This window comes from Macaca nemestrina, chromosome 5 (genome assembly GCF_043159975.1).
Source record: "Macaca nemestrina isolate mMacNem1 chromosome 5, mMacNem.hap1, whole genome shotgun sequence".
In the NCBI taxonomy this organism is placed as follows: Eukaryota; Metazoa; Chordata; class Mammalia; order Primates; family Cercopithecidae; genus Macaca; species Macaca nemestrina.
The window spans coordinates 143564479-143583077 of NC_092129.1; the positions used below are offsets into that span (position 1 = coordinate 143564479).

The 18599-nt window shown below is 43.4% G+C and overlaps 1 long non-coding RNA gene across 1 annotated transcript in view; it reads right to left on the bottom strand.

Moving 5' to 3' along the window:
• Window positions 1-2999: 2999 nt before the first annotated feature.
• Window positions 3000-18599, bottom strand: part of LOC139363409 (uncharacterized) — a 45479-nt gene continuing 29879 nt past the window's right edge. Inside the window, exons 2-3 of the long non-coding RNA XR_011623772.1 lie at window positions 10303-10532; window positions 3000-6943 (exon numbers count right to left, since the gene is read on the bottom strand). This is a non-coding gene — a long non-coding RNA (uncharacterized lncRNA). The remainder of the gene's footprint in view (window positions 6944-10302; window positions 10533-18599) is intronic.

Sequence of the window (18599 nt, forward strand, 5' to 3'; positions counted from 1 at the left end):
TTTGAGGAATGAAAATCGAGTCTCATGATGGCAAATTATTGCTTGAGGAAGAAAAAAGAATGGAATGTGAAGACACTCATGTGTCTTCTTTATCTTTCTATCCCCACTGCCCACATCAGCAATGTGCACTTGATAGGCGAGTACTTGGCTCTCTGTATTTGTTCTTGAATTATCAAAAAAAGTCAAGTGGAAAATTACTGGTTTAGTTTTGCAACCCAGAAGTATGCACACAGAACAGAAGCTTGCTTAGGAGAGCCGTATGACTGCAGCACTCTCACCTTGTGGTAGTATTCATGAATTACTAAACTTCATGAAAGGCTGAACTTTCATGAAAACCTAACTTCTTCTTCTTCTTTTTTTTTTTTTTTGATGGCGTTTTGCTCTTGTTGCCCAGGCTGGAATGCAATGACATGATCTCGGCTCACCACAACTTCCTCCTCCCGGGTTCAAGCGATTCTCCTGCCTCAGCCTCTTGAGTAGCTAGGATTACAGGCATGTGCCACAACGCCCGGCTAATTTTGTATTTTTAGTAGAGATGGGGTTTCTCCACGTTGGTCAGGCTGGTCTCGAACTCCCGACCTCAGGTGATCCACCCGCCTTGGCTTCCCAAAGTGCTGGGATTACAGGCATGAGCCACCGCGTCCAGCCTAAGACCTAACTTCTTGAGTATTAAAGTATCTGTCCCTTACAAAGATTTTGCTAGCACTTCCCTGCCAGTTCCTCCTCCTTCTCTCCAAGATCTCAGCCAGCAGGGCTCCCACTAATGCTTCTAAGTTATGTCATTTTCAAGCATCTCTTCTTAATGCATTGAGGTCTTCAAACCCATTTAAAATGCAAAATGATCATTTGGTGTTACCACTGAAGCCTCTAGGACCCTCTCCAAAATAGGTTTCATTCCGGGATCTAGAACAGGTGTTTTTAACTTGGGATCCAAGGATGGGCTTCAGGGGGCGCATGAACCCTTTGAAATTGTGAAAGTGTATAAACATAAGCATATGTCTTTCTTTTATTTGAGGAGATATCTACATCATTTGCTCAGATTCTCGAAGGGGTCTGTGACTACAAAAAGATGACAAAATCCCTGTTCCAGGATGACACGGGCCAAAGCTGACTCTAAAAGGACAGGGATTTGTTGTTTAAATAAACAAGACAGAAAAATGTTAAAGGTATTTTTGAACTTCTAAACATGATACGAGATTTTTTTTTTTTTGACAGAGTCTCACACTGTCGCCCAAGCTGGAGTGCAGTGGCACGATCTCAGCTCACTGCAAGCTCCGCCTCCCGGGTTCACGCCATTCTCCTGCCTCAGCCTCCCAAGTAGCTGAGACTACAGCCACCTGCCACCACGCCCAGTTAATTTTTTGTATTTTTAGTAGAGACAGGGTTTCACCGTGTTAGCCAGGATGGTCTCGATCTCCTGACCTCATGATCCGCCTGCCTCGGCCTCCCAAAGTGCTGGGATTACAGGCGTGAGCTACCATGCCTGGCACATGATACGAGATTTTATCTCTCTTCCTTTCCTCTACTTCCCTGCTCTTGACACCCTCATCTCCCCAAGACTCCTCCCCACCCCTGTCATGGGGGAGGGAATTCAAACCTTATTTGCAGATAAGTGACCATCTGTCCTTCCAAAGGTTTATGGAGAAAAGGAAGAATTTTATAGCCTCCTGGGAAGACAGATTAATCCAAATTAGCTCGAGGCAAAGGAATCAGCCTATTCAAGATAACACCATTAAAAAAAAAAAAATACCCTCCTTATTTGTCTCCAGATCAAGTGCCTGAGCTCTGCATGGGAAGCTGATGAATGATTTAGTTATGCTTTCCGTTTGGGGAAAGTGCCTGCTTTTATCTCTGTGATTGCTTCTTTATTTGGCAACCCACAAACTTATCTGTTTTCCCTAATATAATTGCCTGGCCCCTCTCTGCAGCTCTCAGTAATGTCAGCAGGGCTATCTTTCCGTTTTCCTCTGGAGTTTAATATTGTTTAAGCAAACTAATTGGACTCTATTTCATTTTGCTTTATTTTCCTGCACCAGACCTAGCAATCGGCTGTTTGGGTTTTGCTTGTTTTCTTCCTTCACAAAGTTTCACTGATGAAGTTCCCAAGGAAATTGGATATTGTTCTTTCTCCCCTCTCTTTTCTTTCCTTATGTAAACATTTATCTTCCACTTGCAGTGGGCCAGGCATAGCTCTACATGAGATGGGATTTACAGAGGTAAATAAGGATCAGGCCCTGTCTTCAGGGACAAACTTTGTCCTTCCCTAGCCAGAGCCTCCAGTGACAACTGTGCAGGTTGTTACTGTACAAGGGACAGCAGGGGGCTGAGATCCAGCTGCCACTCTGCTTGCCACTCATGCACCCTGATGCAGGCCCATATCCATGGGGAGGAAGTGGTGCCTTTTCCTACTTGCAAAAAGGCACCTTATGGGCTAGAAGCAGTTCTACCCCTAGTATATAGTCGTTATCTACTAGAATGAAGGAATATTAATATCCTAGATATCCAGTTAGGAGTCTAGCATTTTTAAGTGTTGTCCTGAATTTGCAGGAGCTTCTCTGAACCTCAGTTTCCTCATCTGTGTAATGAGGGTGTTGGACTCAAAGATCTGTAGGGACACATTCACTTCAGATGCTCAAACACTATTACTCATCAAAGTTAACTGACACGATTCCACTCATCTCTCCATCCATCTCTCTGTTTCGAGAAGATGAGGCATCTAGGGTGAGTGGCAGGGTGAAGGTATTGTGGGAAAGAGATGCCACCTGGTGAGACCATTTCCAGCAAAACTACTTTCATGACACACTTCTGCCTTCAACAAAGACCTTTTCCCTCCCACCTGAGAGTCAAGGTATTTACATGTCCCACTTCAGAGAGCAGCCATCATATTATTATAGATGCAATCAATAGTCAGCGCCTGCAGCCAGCCATACGTCTCAGGGAGGCATGGGCAGATCCCCCCACTGCCTTGACATGAAATATTATTATGGCCATAAAGACTAATGAACTTCTCCCTCCCAGTCCCTGACCCAGTGAGGGGTGGTGGATGTTTATGTAATCAAAGCATCAGCAGCTCAAATGGGAGGCAACAGACAATTATAAATATTGACCTTGGCCACATGGAGAGGGAATAGAGCCACAGTCAAGGTATTAAAACAGTACAGTGTGGGTGAAGTGCTGACGCTGGAAGAGGGTGATAGCTCTGCTGGGGAATCATTCTTCTGGGTACCCTGTGCTGGGTGCTTGAATAGTTAGGCCAGGGGTTTTTAGCTCCATGGGAACACCTTGCTTTTTTCAGCTTCATTTATTTTATCTTTTAAACCCAGCCCTCTACCAAAGAGGACTTACAATGGCTAGCAATTAAGACATGTCAAAGTAAACTTAAAATGAACCAGAGGCTGAGCACAGTGGCTCATACCTGTAATCCTAGCACTTTGGGAGGCCAAGGGGGGAAGATCATTTGAGCCCAGAAGTTTAAGACAGCCTGGGCAATATAGCGAGACCCCATCTCTACAAAAATAAAAATAAAAAATTAGCCAGGCATGGTGGCACATGCCTGTAGTCCCAGCTACTCAGGAGGTTGAGGCAGGAGGATTGCTTGAACCTGGAAGGTTGAGGCTGCAGTGAGCCATGATCTCACCACTGCACTCCAGCTTGAGCAACGAAGTCAGACCCTGTGTCAAAAAATAAAAACACAACAACAAAAAAATAATGAACTGGAAAGTTGTAAAGCCTCATTGTAGGCATCATCATTCATTTATTTTTTTTTCCATTCATTAATCTACTTGCTGAAATAACAATTTGTGACTTCACACCCAACGCTGTGCTTGGTACTCAGTTTAATTCATATGGTCCTTGTTGTTTAGGAGTTTACAAAGTGACCAAGGATAAAGGTGTATATTAAGAAACTGCAGAGAAACTAGAGATCCTGGTTTAGGGATTCAGGATGGGCTAAGAGTGAAAAGACCCAGACTTTAGTCCCTACTGCACTGCTTCTGACTTGTGTGACCTCAGGGCCTCAATTTCCTCCAGGGCAAAATGGGTAGTGGGACCAGGTCAGTGGTTATTAATCTTCAGTGGGCATTAGAGTTCTCTAGGGAGCTTGTTAAAGCTGCGGATGGCTGGGACTCCCAGAGAGTCTGCTTTAAAATGTCTGTAGAGGAGGCTGGCATCTGCACTTTAAAACTCTCCCCACCCCAACCCTGGTGGGGTTCTGATGCCAGAGTCTCTGGACATACTTTGAAAAATTCAGGGGCCAAATACTCTAAATAAAGGTTATTCTCTGGGCAAAAATGCAACAGTTTATGGTAGGCAGAGGGTAACAGAATGGGAAAATGAAAGGGTCAAAGGAGGACAGAGAAGGATGGTTTCAGTGTGTGGGCTGGGCCAGGATCTGGGGCTCCTTAGAGGAGCTGAGACCCCAGCTACCCCTTGCAAGATGTACACGGCTTGGTTGTTGCTGTGGTTTGGCTTTCTTCAATTCTCTCAGGAGGACAGCTGTGCTTTCTAGCTGTCGGTACCACTCTGGGAGTAAGTACACAGGAGCTGTTGACCAACGTTTTGGGATTGCTACTTGTATTCATCAATGAAGTCATTTTCTACTGTTAGAATGGGAACAATTTGTGTGTGTGTGTGTGTTTGAATTTAGGAAAGAAAAGTTATTCAAACATATATTTTTCCTAACACGTAAAAACATGTATCAAGGCCGGGAATGGTGGCTCACCCCCGTAATCCCAACACTTTGGGAGGCCAAGGTGGGCGGATCACTTGAGGTCAGGAGTTTGAGACCAGCCTGGTCAAAGTGGTAAAACCTGTCTCTACAAAAAATACAAAAATTAGCCAGGTTTGGTGGCATCCACCTGTAGTCCCAGCTACTTGGGGGGTGCTGAGGCAGGAGGATCACTTGAACCTGGGAGCTCAAGGCTGCAGTAAGCCAAGATTGTTCCACTGCACTCCAGCCTGGGGGACAAAGTGAGACCCTGTCTCAAAAAAAAAAAAAAAAGCCAAAAAAAATGCCCCTGAAGGTACTAAAATATATAGCTCTTTCCTTTCTTCTGAGGTTTGGTGCTTTCTGTCAACTTGGCATGGTATTTTTTACTTGCCACTTAAGGTAAATCTCAGTAAAGAAAAATTAAAAATTGTAATTATACCATTCATCTTTACATTATCTAATGGCAGTTTTATGTATATATTTAGAGACAGGGTCTTGCTGTCCCCCAGGCTGGAGTGCAGAGGCACAATCACAGTGATCACGTGGATCACAGTGAGCCACGTTTGCACCACTTCACTCCAGTCTGGGCAAGAAATGAGACCCTGTCTCAAAAAATAAAAATAAATGAAAATAAATGAAAAATAAAGATGTATCAATGACCCAAACTACAAGAACTAAAACTAGAACAGGTATGTAGCAGGATAAAGCTTTAGAGGTGATCTTCATGTTAATCAATACAATTGTTTTCCCTTCTACAAAATTCAGAGTCGACTTGCTTGGTCAGCAAAAAAGAAAAAAAAAAAAAAAAAGAACATTTAAAATAGTAAGCCCAAGTCTAATATTCAAGGTAAAGGCATATTTCATTTTGAAGCATATGAAAAGTTTTAAAAATTCTATTCAGGGACTCAGGCTAAAAGTCCGAGAGAATCCCCTGAAATGTCCTGTATACAACATTGAGAACAAATGCATGTAGGAGGCAGTGCAGACACTGAAATGTGAAGGCAACTCCTTGGATGGCCATGGGGTTGGGAGGAGTCAATGGGAACCAGAAGGAATGCATCATTTTAGGCCAAGAAACGATGAATCTAGAAAGTAGGTGTCCATGAAATACTTGAAGGATCCTCATTCCCGATGAAAGTCTAGGGAATCTTCTCTTGGTCAGGAAGAGCAGGCCCAGGAGGAGTCTGGGAGGAAAAAACATGGAGGTGCCTAAGGTTAGGTTAGGAGGTGGTACATTCACCCAGGACAATGGCATCCTCTCTTTGGTGAGATCATGCTGGTATTCCTGGGACAGCATCAACTATGTCATCCATCACGGTGGAATGTGAGAGGCTTCCAGAGCTAGGTAGAGGTTGACTGACAGTTGCAAATTCCCTTCTAGATCCCACTCTTAGAGACAAAAGGATTCGCCCAGATAGCCCATGATGACTTGTGGGATGGAGCCAGGGCTGGCCTTCTGGGTATGCGGTGTGTGCAGTGGCACATGGCCCTGTGCTCAGACAGGCCTCATGCTTGCTCTAATGCTCTGCTGTTGTCTTCTTGAAACTCTTCCTACTTTTCTCTTTGAACTCGTGTTTTGGTTTTCTGAGCACAGAATTCTGGTGGGCCTTCTATGCATAGGAGTTAAGTGAGACAAGACAGCAAGAGCAAGGTAAGCGTGCTCTGTCTATGAATGGGTAAGCTGAGACCACACTTTCCCTTTGAATCACAACTTGCCTTAAATGCAGAAAGAAGGCAATGGTGTTCTAAGAAACAGAAAGGACCAAGGAATTCTGTCCCGTCCTCATTCACATCCTGTTCACTCATGCCACCTCCCTGTATTTGCCAGCCACGGACACTGACAATTATGACACAGAAGGAGAGGGAAAGACAGGACAGCACATAGTTCCTTTTACCTTCAGTCCTTCCTCACTCCTCAGTCACCTGAAGAGAGAGCATGCTGGTGGAATGTTTGTATATCGGAAGTGAAATAAAAAACAGTTTAGTTAGTTTTGCACAGTATTTCCATTTTTCTGATACGAACTAAATAATATATACGTATATGAGCTAAAAACATGAGAATTGTGTCGTTTCAGTGATTCTGCATATGAGAGAAATGCTCTTATATTTGCATTTAAAATTGTCATTGGTAGGCTGGGTATGGTGGTTCAGGTCTGTAATCCCCTTGGGAGTCCAAGGCAGGATGATCACTTGAGGCCAGGAGTTCAGCCTGGGAAACATAGCAAAACCACGTCTCTACAAAAAAAAAAAAAAAAAAAAAAAAGTCAGGCATGGTGGCGTGCACCTATAGTCTCAGCTACCCAGGGGACTAAAGGAGGAGGATTGCTTGAGCCCAGGAGTTTGAGGCTGCAGTGAGCCATGATTGCACCTCTGCATTCCAGTCTGGGGGACAGCAAGACCCTGTCTCTAAATGCATACATAAAACTGCCATTAGATAATGTAAAGATGAATGATATAATTACAATTTTTAATTTTTCTTTACTGAGATTTACCTTAAGTGGCAAGTAAAAAATACCATGCCAAGTTGACAGAGAGCACCAAACCTCAGAAGAAAGGAAAGAGCTATACTATATATTTTAGTACCTTCAGGGGCATTTTTTCTGGCTCTTTTTTTTTCTTTATCTTTTTTTTTTTTTTTTTTTTTTTTTTTTTGAGACAGGGTCTCACTTTGTCCCCCAGGCTGGAGTGCAGTGGAAAAATCTTGGCTTACTGCAGCCTTGACCTCCCAGGTTCAAGTGATCCTCCTGCCTCAAGTAGCTGGGACTACAAGTGTGTGCCACCATGCCCTGCTATTTCCTTTTTTTTTTTTTTTCTTCTTTTTTTCTATTTTTGGTAGAGGCTGGGTTTTGCCATGTTGCTCAGGCTTTGCTTTTTAATCAAGAGACACACATTTTTATTTTGTACTGGTCCCAGCAACTCATGTAGCAGGCCCTGGGGAGAGGACACCTCCAGTTCTAGCATGTGGGCCAAAAGATAAGCTTTGGCACAGGAGAGCTCTCTGTAATAGGATTTGGTGATTATGTCTTCCTGGAGTTATAGTCATTGGTGTTGGAAGCTTTGGTGTCTTGGTTTTCCTTGTATTAATTTCTGTCCAGGTCTGACAGTTTGCCTCTTCTTTCCAACTAAAGCTCTTTCTGCAGCACCAGCGGTATGCCTGCTGTCACGGACTCTCCGACCATTAAGAGCAATCTAGATCTTATTAGATCTCATCCCCCACCCACCCTGTAATTCATCCTCCAGTTCTTAAATTACTTGCTGATGAGCTTTCACTTCCTCTGCTGCTGAGAGCTCTTGCTCTCCCTCTTCCTATTCATTCTCCTGTAGAGCCATGCCTCTCTGCCTGTCCAGGGCATTCAGAACTTGTGCTTCAGCTACAAGGCTGTGCATCCATTTTCCAGGTGAGCTTTGATGAAATGCTGTGTCCAAGGTCCATGTCCAGCTTCTCTGTGCTTCCAGCTTATGCCTAACTGACACGTCATCACTCAGTGGGAATTGGAAATGGACTCCACTGTTTCCAACCGTTCTTAATTTTGTCAAAGCAGTAGCTACTGTCTGTGTTTTCTGACTTTTTATCTTCTCACCCTGATCATCAGGGGTTTCAGCAGCTCAGAGTAATTATTCAAAATGAGAGTTTCATCCTTTTTGCGCAATAGAGCTTCTTCTAGGGCTTTCCAAGATTTCAAATACAATGTAATTCATTTCCTGAGCTCAGTATTTCATTCATTCCAACCTTTTCCTTCCCGAATAATAGTTGTTCCATGCCAACTTAAGTCTGGAATTTTTTCTTCTTGATCTTAGTAATGTCAAGACATTGTCTCTTCACTTTGCTTAGATAATCTTCGTTAGGGAGCTCCCCTGTCTGGAAGTTTTAAAATAAAATTACCTGTAAAAATGTGTAACCTGAGGCCGGGCGCGGTGGCTCAAGCCTGTAATCCCAGCACTTTGGGAGGCCGAGACGGGCGGATCACGAGGTCAGGAGTTCGAGACCATCCTGGCTAACACGGTGAAACCCCGTCTCTACTAAAAAATACAAAAAACTAGCCGGGCGAGGTGGCGGGCGCCTGTAGTCCTGGCTACTCGGGAGGCTGAGGCAGGAGAATGGCGTAAAAACCCGGGAGGCAGAGCTTGCAGTGAGCTGAGATCCGGCCACTGCACTCCAGCCTGGGCGACACAGCGAGACTCCGTCTCAAAAAAAAAAAAAAAAAAAAAGTGTAACCTGGTGGGGCACGGTGGCTCATGCCTGTAATCTCAGCACTTTGGGAGTCCAAGGAGGGCGGATCACAAGGTCAGGAGTTCGAGACCAGCCTGACCAACATGGTGAAACCCTGTCTCTACTAAAAATACAAAAATTAGCCAGGCGTGGTGGCAGGTGCCTGTAATCCCGGCTACTCAGGAGGTTGAGGCAGGAGAATTGCTTCAACCTGGGACACAGAGGTTGCAGTGAGCCCAGATCATGCCATTGCACTCCAGCCTGGGTGACAGAGCGAGACTCTATCAGGGGAACCCACTCCCAATGGTTATGTGGGTTCTTTTCTATTTCCTAGATATCTCAGCTGGTTTGAGAAATAAAGGGAAAGAGTATGAGAGAGAAATTTAAAGCTGGGTGTCCGGGGGAGACATCACATGTCGGCAGGATCCGTGATGTTTCCGGAGCCGTAAAACCAGCAAGTTTTTATTACCAATTTTCAAAAGGGGAGGGAGTGCACGAATAAGGTGTGAGTCACAGAGATCACATACTTCACAAGGTAATAAAATATCACAAAGCAAGTGGAGGCAGGGGGAGATCACAGGACCACAGGATGGAGCGAAATTAAAATTGCTAATGAAGTTTCAGTCACGCATTGTCATTGATGACATCTTATCAGGAGACAGGGTTTGAGAGCAGACAACCTGTCTGACCAAAATTTATTAGGCGGGAATTTCCTCGTCCTAATAAGCCTGGGAGCGCTACAGGAGACTGGGGCTTATTTCATCCCTTCGACTTCGACCATAAAAGACTGCACGCCTTGAGGGGGCCATCTATAAACCTACCATCAGGGTGCATTCTCTTTCTCAGGGATGTTCCTTGCAGACAAAAAGATTTCGGCGATATTTCTCCTATTTGCTTTTGAAAGAGGAGAAATATGGCTCTGTTCCATCCGGCTCACTGGCGGCCAGAAGTCTTATCTCTGGTGTTCCCTGAACATTGCTGTTATCCTGTTCTTTTTTCAGGATGCCCAGATTTCATATTGTTCAAACACACATGCTCTACAAACAATTTGTGCAGTTGATGCAATCATCACAGAGTCCTCAGTTTATGAAGAAGATGATGGGATTAAGAGATTAAAGTAAAGACAGGCATAGGAAATCACAAGGGTATTGATTGGGGAAGTGATAAGTGTCCATGAAATCTTCACAATTTATGTTCAGAGATTGCAGTAAATACAGGCGTAAGAAATTATGAAAGTATTAATTTGGGGAACTAATAAATGTACATGAAATCTTCACAATTTATGTTCTTCTGCCGCGGCTTCAACCAGTCCCTCCGTTTGGGGTCCTGACTTCCCGCAACAAGACTCCATCTCAAAAGAAAAAAAAAAAAAATGATGTCTAACCTTTCCATAAAGTTTCAGCTTTCCAGTCTTCTTGACATTCTGTTCCCCAAACTATAAGCACATCTTTCTGTGCATTTGAATTGTTTCTTCAAGTCACCTGATTGTATCTTTAAGCCCAGATACTTCCTCAGGAAGATGTTTATTTTAGATCTTGATTTCTCTAAAAGATATCTTTGCTGCTTTGATGTTCTGTTCTGAATGGGATAACTTTTTATTTTGGAAACACACACCTACAGAAAAAGTTGAAAGATTAGTATAATGAATACCCCATATACTCCTCACCAGTATTCACTCATTATTTTCATTTCGCTATATTTTCTTTTTCCTTAGGTATGACATATCCTTTTTTTGCCTTGAAATTTGGAAGTAATTCCTAGATTTTGTGGCACTCCACTCCTATATATTTCAACGTAAATCATCTATAAATATAAGGATGTTTTCCTATACAACCATAATACCATGCTCACACCTCAGAAAATTAACAATAATTCCAAAATCTAAAATACAAACCCTATTAAAATGTTCTTATTTGTCCCCAAAATGAATCCAATAACTTTTAAGTGGTTTCTTTTAATTCTGCCAAGATCATTTTAAATTTCCGTGCGATCCATTGTTCAATCACTTGATATTTCCACTCATTACAGAAATAGTGTTCCCCTGAAGAAAATGGCAAGTATCCCACTCCCAAGAAGGGTAAACATTCCATATTCCCAGGGCGTCTTATAAAAATGCAGCCCGACCTTGCTTTCTCAGGCAGACTGGATAGTAGCATCATGGTATATCAATTTACAAATACTTAATCTCCACTGCTGTCAGACGTGGTTGCTTTTCTGCATTTATTTCTTGGCCGTATTGTGAAACACTGGTGTTTTCAAGCTCCTGTACCATTAAGTTACCATACTCTTTCAAAACATTTAAATCCTCTTCAGGCATTTCCATTCTGACAATGGACAGTCAGTTTCTCTACTGGGCAAGGTTCCCTGTGTAATTCATTATTATCTTCTGTTTTGAGCATCATTAGGGTTGAAGTTTGTCCTCCAATAGTTTCTCCAGGAAGGGTTTATAAGAACAATCTTTCCTAATTTCTTGCATACACAAAAATGCTTGATTTTAAAAATAAAAAGCCAGGTATAAAAATTTTAGATCACACCTTCTTTCTTTGAGATTTTAGGATTAGTTCCACTGTCTTCTGGGGTTGCGTGCTAATTTGGAGAAGTCTAAAGTTAACAAGTCATTTCTCTTAGCCTTTTTGCCTGGCTGTCCCAAAGACTCTTGATCTCTGAAGCACAGCAGTTTTGCTAGGACATGTCTCAGTGATGAGGACTTTTGTACATTTCTTCTGGAATCTGTTGTTCCTTTTCGATAGCTAGATTCATGTTCTCCTTGATTTCTGAAACATCTTCATAAATTGCATCTTTAAATATTTGTTCTGTTACATGATTTCTGTTTTTTTCTTCAGAGCCATCACTTACTGGTTTATTGTGTTTCACTGGCTTTTCTTGTCCTGCTCTTCATTGTTTCTTGCGTATTTTTCAATGAGGTGTAATGACATACAAAAACTGCACATATTTATGTGTACAGTTTGATAGATCAGTTTCAACATATGCATGCACCTACGAAACCATTGCCCCGGTCAAACTGCGAGCATATTCATCACCCCAAAAAGTTTCCACGTACCCTTTATAATCTCTCCCTATATCCCTTCCTACGCTTTTTTCCAGTTCCATACACCACTGGTTTGGTTTGTTTTCTTTCACTTTAGTTGGCATTTTTCCAAAATTTTCTGCAACTGGTACCGTACAATATACACTCTCTGGTCTGGCTTTTTTACCCAGTATAATTTTTTTATGAGATTTATCCATGTTGTTGCATGTATCAGTAGAAGTGGTGAGAGCAGACCTCCTTGCCTGGTACCTGATCTTAGGTGAGAACTTTTCCTCTAATCCTTCAGATAGTTCTTGCTCCCCCCTGGCCTCAGGTAATTTCCTCATGTGCATGCACTGATCAGTACACAGCAGAAGACTCAAGTCAGCCCTCTATAGATCTCTGGAGGGAGTGTGCGCTCTCTCTCTCTCTCTGTCTCTCTGTTTCTCTCTCTGTCTCTCACTCTCTCTCTCTGTGTGTATGTGTGTGTGAGAGAGAGAGAGAGAGAGAGAGAGAGAGAAACAGAGAGACAGAGACAAAGAGAGACAGAGAGAGAGAGAGAGAGAGACAGAAGCTGTCTTCTCTCTGTAATTATTTTCTGAAAACTCTAACCCTCAGCTGAACTGAGAGACCACCATGCTGTAACCAGGTTTTCCCCTCTCTGGGCCATGACTTCAAAACTCTCTCTGAGCAGTAACCTGGAGCAAGTGTGGGGCTCATGTTGTTTATTTCCCATTTCTCGGAGATCACTGAATGTCACTGTATGATATCCAAGATCTTAAACATCATTGCTTCTCATTATTTTATCTGCTTTTTTAGTTAATTTTGTTTTTTTTCAGGCAGAGGGTAAACCCAGTTCCTGTTAGTCCATCTTGTTTAGAAGCAGAAATCAACTTCATATAGACTTTTGATGAATAAACTTTAAATGAAGAGTGCTTTTCCTTGATTAGATACTTGCAGGCGTTCATGCAGGAAATCAGGTTCCAAGCCAGCAGGAACTTTCCTTATAACCCAGGGATGTGAGTTGGAGTCTTTACTTCTCTTCACATCATTCATACAGACTGGTACCAAAGAAATGGTCTGGTACCAAAGAAAGCTTCTTTGCTCCCCCTCCCACACTGATTGTTTCCTGCAGACCTGGCTTGCCTGTGTCATTCCTCATGCGACCCCTTCTTTCTTCCTCAGGACCAAACCGGATGCAGGGAACCTCCAATTCCTGGTCTGAGCACCCAATTCTCACTCTTATAAGCAAAAGATCTGTGTTTTAAAACTTCAGGTGTTGCCAGGCATGGTGGCTCACACCTGTAATCCCAGCACTTTGGGAGGCTGAGGCACGCAGATCATCTGAGGTCAGGAGTTTGAGATCAGCTTGGCCAACATGGCAAAACCCTGTCTCTACTAAAAATACAAAAATTAGCCAGGAGTGATGGTGCATGCCTGTGACCCCAGCTAGTCAGAGGCTGAAGCAGGAGAGTCGCTTGAACCCGGGAGGCGGAGATTGCAGTGAGCCGAGATCATGCCAGAGTGAGACTCCATCTCAAAAAACAAATAAACAAACAGCAACAAAAGAACTTCAGGTGTGCCCTAACACCTGGGATAGGTGTGCTTCGCCAGCTGCCTGAGATCTGCAACCTCTGCACTCTCTCTTCTCTTCCCTCCCTGGCTCTTCCTCTGTTTCTACATCCTTTGACATTCTTCCACCTATTTAGGGCTTCAGCTTTCTTACTTTTTTTTTTTTTTTTTTTTTTTGAGACAGAGTCTTGCTCTGTCGCCCAAGCTGGAGTGCAGTGGCGCGATCCTGGCAATCCCGAGTAGCTGGGACTACAGGCGCCCGCCACCGCGCCCAGCTCATTTTTTGTATTTTTAGTAGAGACGGGGTTTCACCGTGGTTTCGACCTCCTGACCTTGTGATCCGCCCGCCTCAGCCTCCCAAAGTGCTGGGATTACAGGCGTGAGCCACCGCGCCCGGCCTTCTTACATTTTTATAAAGATAGAATTTGAATTTCTGTTTCTTGTTCTCCTTGTTGCTTTTAGGTTTCCTGAGTTTCCAGGAAACCTCTTTGTTGCTTTTAGGTGATTTCCAAGAAAATATCAACTTGAGGCCATCATCAGCAAACTGGAAGTCAGGGGCCATACAATTGCTATTGTTGCTCTGAATATATTTTTTACATCTCTATTAAGCCTGACACAGTCTCTGACTGTGCTCAATTAATATTTGAAGACTGGCTATTGAACACATTCAGCAATCCCCTCATAACCTGGGTTTACATAGTTAGGTGGACCACTGCTTTCTCTTCACCTGAGATGCCCCAAATACATGGTCCACCTTTGCTGCCTTGAGTGTGGAGCTCCCCCAAGCACCGAAAGAGCTGTTGAAAGTCTAAGAAGATGAGGCTGTCTGAAGTTTGTCTTCTAGGAGTATGGGCTTTTGAGTTGGACAAACATGAATTTGAGATTCACCTGTAACATTTACTACTTCTTGTTGGACTTCATATTAGTCAGGACTCCCCAGAGAAACAGAACCAACAGGAGACACACACACACACACACACACACACATATACATACATATATATACATATATATATTTATGATAGAGAGAGAGAGGGAATGCACTTTTTTAAGGAATTGGCTCACATAATTGTGGGGGCTGTTAAGTTCAAAATCTGCTGGGTGAGGCCAGTGGTTCACACTTGTAATCCCAGCATTTTGGGAGGCTGAGGCAGGAGGATTGCCTGTGCCCAAGAGTTCGAGACCAGCCCGGGCAACATGGCAAGACCCCATCTCTAAATGAAAAGAAAAACAAAAATCTGCTGGGTAGGCCAACAGGTTCCAGTAGTTTATATTGTAATCTTGAGTTTGAAGGCGGTCTGGAGACTGAATTCCTTTTTACTCAGGGGACGTCTTCAAAGGTCTTCATCTGATTGGATGAGGCCCAAACACTATGGAGAGTAATCAGCTTTACTCAAAATCTATTGATTTAAATGTTAATCATATATAAAAAATACCTTCATAGCAACATCTAGACTGGTGTCTGACCAAATGACTGGCCACTATCACCTAGTTGACACAAAATTCACCATCACAGACTTTGAGTCATTTATTCAGTCTCACTGAGTCTCATTTTTCTCATCTATAAGATTGGGTTATTATTATACCTTCCTCTGAGTGTTGTTGTGAAAATCAAATTGGATAAATATGTAAACCATCTAACGTAGCATCTGGCAAATTGAAGGCAATAAATTCAAGCTACTCTTGTTTTGTCTAGAAGAGAAGCCTAAGACAGTCTTCTGGAATCCAGCTCATGCCCTTCCACGTACCCCCATCCCCTGTCTGTCTTAAAAGGGCTGGAAGTTTCAAAATTACCTTTTTAGACTCCCTTGGAGCTAGAGAGATTTAGGCTGAGATACTTTCACGCAATTTTAGATGGAAGAGGTTAACCAGAAGGGGCAGATGTGGTTGCAATAGCCAGACACCAAGTTCCAGTTGTTGGTCACCAGCTTCATGGGCTCACAACAACCGTGGTGACAGCAGCAGGGACAGCAACAGCAGTTCCTGACCTCTGGCCTGCAGCTGTGGAAATGTGATCTTGATCCAATAGCCTCTGGGTGGCCCTGACATCTCTTCCTCCTGCAAGCACCTGATTGCTTGGATTAAGTCTGACTGTTTGGGGGTTGACAGAGTGGTTTCTGCTTTGTGCCCTGACTCCTACTTCTACAAAAGACCTTACTGAAAGTGGCTTCATGATGCTGTCCTCTCTGCATTTACCCACTAGGTTCAGGAAGGTTCCCTGGATCCTCCTTATCGGGCCCATCAGAGAGAGACAAGGCCCTGCGATTAGAGCTGTCGTGATGACCTAAGAAGCAGAGAAAGAATCGGCGACAGCCAGTCCAGCACAGGACATCGCATTAACTGCATTGGTGCTCGTGCATTGATTTAAAATCTCAGCATAGAACAGAGAGTTCCGCTAACCAGAATCTGCCATGAACATGATGTCCTGTCTCTGGATGTTGTTCAGCTCGGGGCTGGGTGTCTGTCTCTCAGCAGCCAGAGGGCCCAGCCAGATTTTATTGCATTGCAATATTTATAACTGTAAACACTTGGGTGCATTTAAAGGAACGTCTCATTTAAAAAACCCCCACGTTTCTCAAATTAGGACACAAACCATAAACTTTTCATCAGAGGCTAGCAAAAAGTAGCTTCTCGACCTCTGATCCACTCCCCACTGTAGTCCAGTTTCAGGATGGGGATAAGAAAAAGTGATTTATAAAACTGCCTGTAGCACTGGTAGATGAGAACCACAGACACAAAGTTATTGGGCTGGTGGGTGCTGACTTCATAATGAACCCAAAGTTGAGCCCAAAGTTGAAGGTTAAGAAAACGGAGACAGATGGACCAGGAAACATGAAGACAGACAGGATATGACTGCTGCAGGCAGGGAGGGAAACACATCCTTAGCATTTTAATAACAACCTTCATCAAGTGCCTGCTGCGGATGTTTCACATGTGATCTTATTACTCCTCACAACAACCCTATCAACTAGGATTATTAATACCATCTTACTAGTGACAAAACTGAGGTTTGGAGAGACTAAGAGACTTCCTCTGGGATCCTGGCAGAAGCATGGATCCTCCGGGATCCATGAGGTGAAGCTAGAGACTGCAAGTGCAGAGCTTGGCTTGGAACACACTGTTGATTCTGGGCATGTTCAAAGGTGTTACACCAAAGAAGCAGATAAAAGCCAGTTTGGAAAATAACAAGTTTCGGAAATTCTGGGTTAATCAAAGTGAAACAGGTTGGATGTTTTGTGTGCTTATTTTCTGCTGCAGAACTTCTCAGAGCCTTTAACGATGCTACCGTGTTTTTGAGTCTTCAAAGAGAGGAGCAATTATGCAGTTCTTCTTGAATACCTTTGAGCACTGAACACATTTCTCATAGAGCATCTTCAGGGTTTAGTATCCCTCAAAGCACATTTTGGGAAATCCCACTTAGTTGAACTCAGGCCAAACTGTGGCTCATCAGTGTGGCTTGACCTAAGTGGGGGTGAGTGTGTGGCTGAGATATGTTGGCTTCTGTCTGCTGTCCTGCACTATCATTGTAGAGGAGAGCATGGTTGCCTGTCCGAATTCTGGGCCACTAGTGACTCCAGTCCAGCCTCTCCAGGAATTGTGAAGTGGGCGAGAAAACTGGCAGTGGTGGAAGACAAGGAGCCAGGAGGCAGAGAGACTGATGGACAGGGCCTTTGAGAGATGTCCAGGGAGAAAGAAGAGTCTTTTGTTTTCACACAGTGTTTATGAAATTGTAATTTCCTAAAACAGTATTCTATATTCAATCTCAGACAAAATATCAAACAACTGAAATGGAGAGAAATGTGTGTCCAGCAGTGGGTAGTTTTTCAGTGCAGTTAAGAATAAACATGGACAGCGAGTAGCCCACACGCTGAGAAGGGAGGTCTCAACGAGAGCAGTTATCATTAAGTGAGTTATGCCAGAGTGCTCATAATTTGTGTTTATTTTTATTTCCTATCCTTCTGATAGAGACAGCTGTTATTTCTACACTGCTTCAGACAGGGCTGGCTACATAATTTGTGGGGCCCAGTGCAAAATGAAAATGCAGAGCTCCTCATTCGAAAAGCAGAATAAAAGTGCTGTTACATATACAAAAACAGAGAGCCTTCTCCTTTCTTCTGCACTCCCTCAACTTGTCATGGTGCTTTTTATTTGCTATTAAAGTACAAAGAGGGAGTCTTGCATGGTGATGCACACCTGTAGTCCCAGATACTCGAGAGGCTGAGGGAGAAGGATTGCTTGAGCCTAGGCATTCAAGAGCAGCCTGGGCAACTTAGTGAGACCCCATTTTACGTAAAGACTAAGTGATATGGTTTGACTGTGTCCTCACCCAAATTTCATCTTGAATTGTAGCCCCCATAATTCCCACATATTGTTGGGAGGGGGTTGGGCAGGAGGTAACTGAACCATGGAGGAGGTTCCCCTATACTGTTTTGGTGGTAATGAAGACGTCTCACTAGATCTGATGGTTTTATAAGAGGTTTCCCCTTTCACTTGGCTCTCTCATTCTCCTCTCTTGCCTGCTGCCATGTAAGACGTGCCTTTCACCTTCCGCCATGATTGTGAGGCCTCCCTAGCCACGTGGAACTGGGAGTCCGTTAATCCTCTTTTTCTTTATAAACTACCCAGTCTTGGATATGTCTTTATCAGCAGTGGGAAAACAGACTAACACATTAAGTAACTATGTAAAGAAAAACCAAGAAGCTTAAATTATTAGCCTAAAGGTTATGATTCCTTTTTTTATATTATACAGTGACAGTTTTAGATGCAGATTATTAAACCAAGAACAGAGGCTACTGAGTGAAGGACTCTGTGTGACTGCACAGGTCACATGTGCGTGAAGCCAGGCTTGGCTGCAGAACAAGAAGAAACATGACTTTTGTTTTCCAGGCTTGGCTGCAGAACAAGAAGAAACATGACTTTTGTTTTCCAGTGTTCAAGCAGCTGGTTCTATGCACTCCAGACAGACAGTGTGATCAGGTGTCTGACATTTACAGTGTTTCTCCTGTGGGAAGTTGGGGTACACTTTTGAGCACCAGAATCCACCTTTGAAAGATTATAATGACCGCTTCATTAGAGAGAGA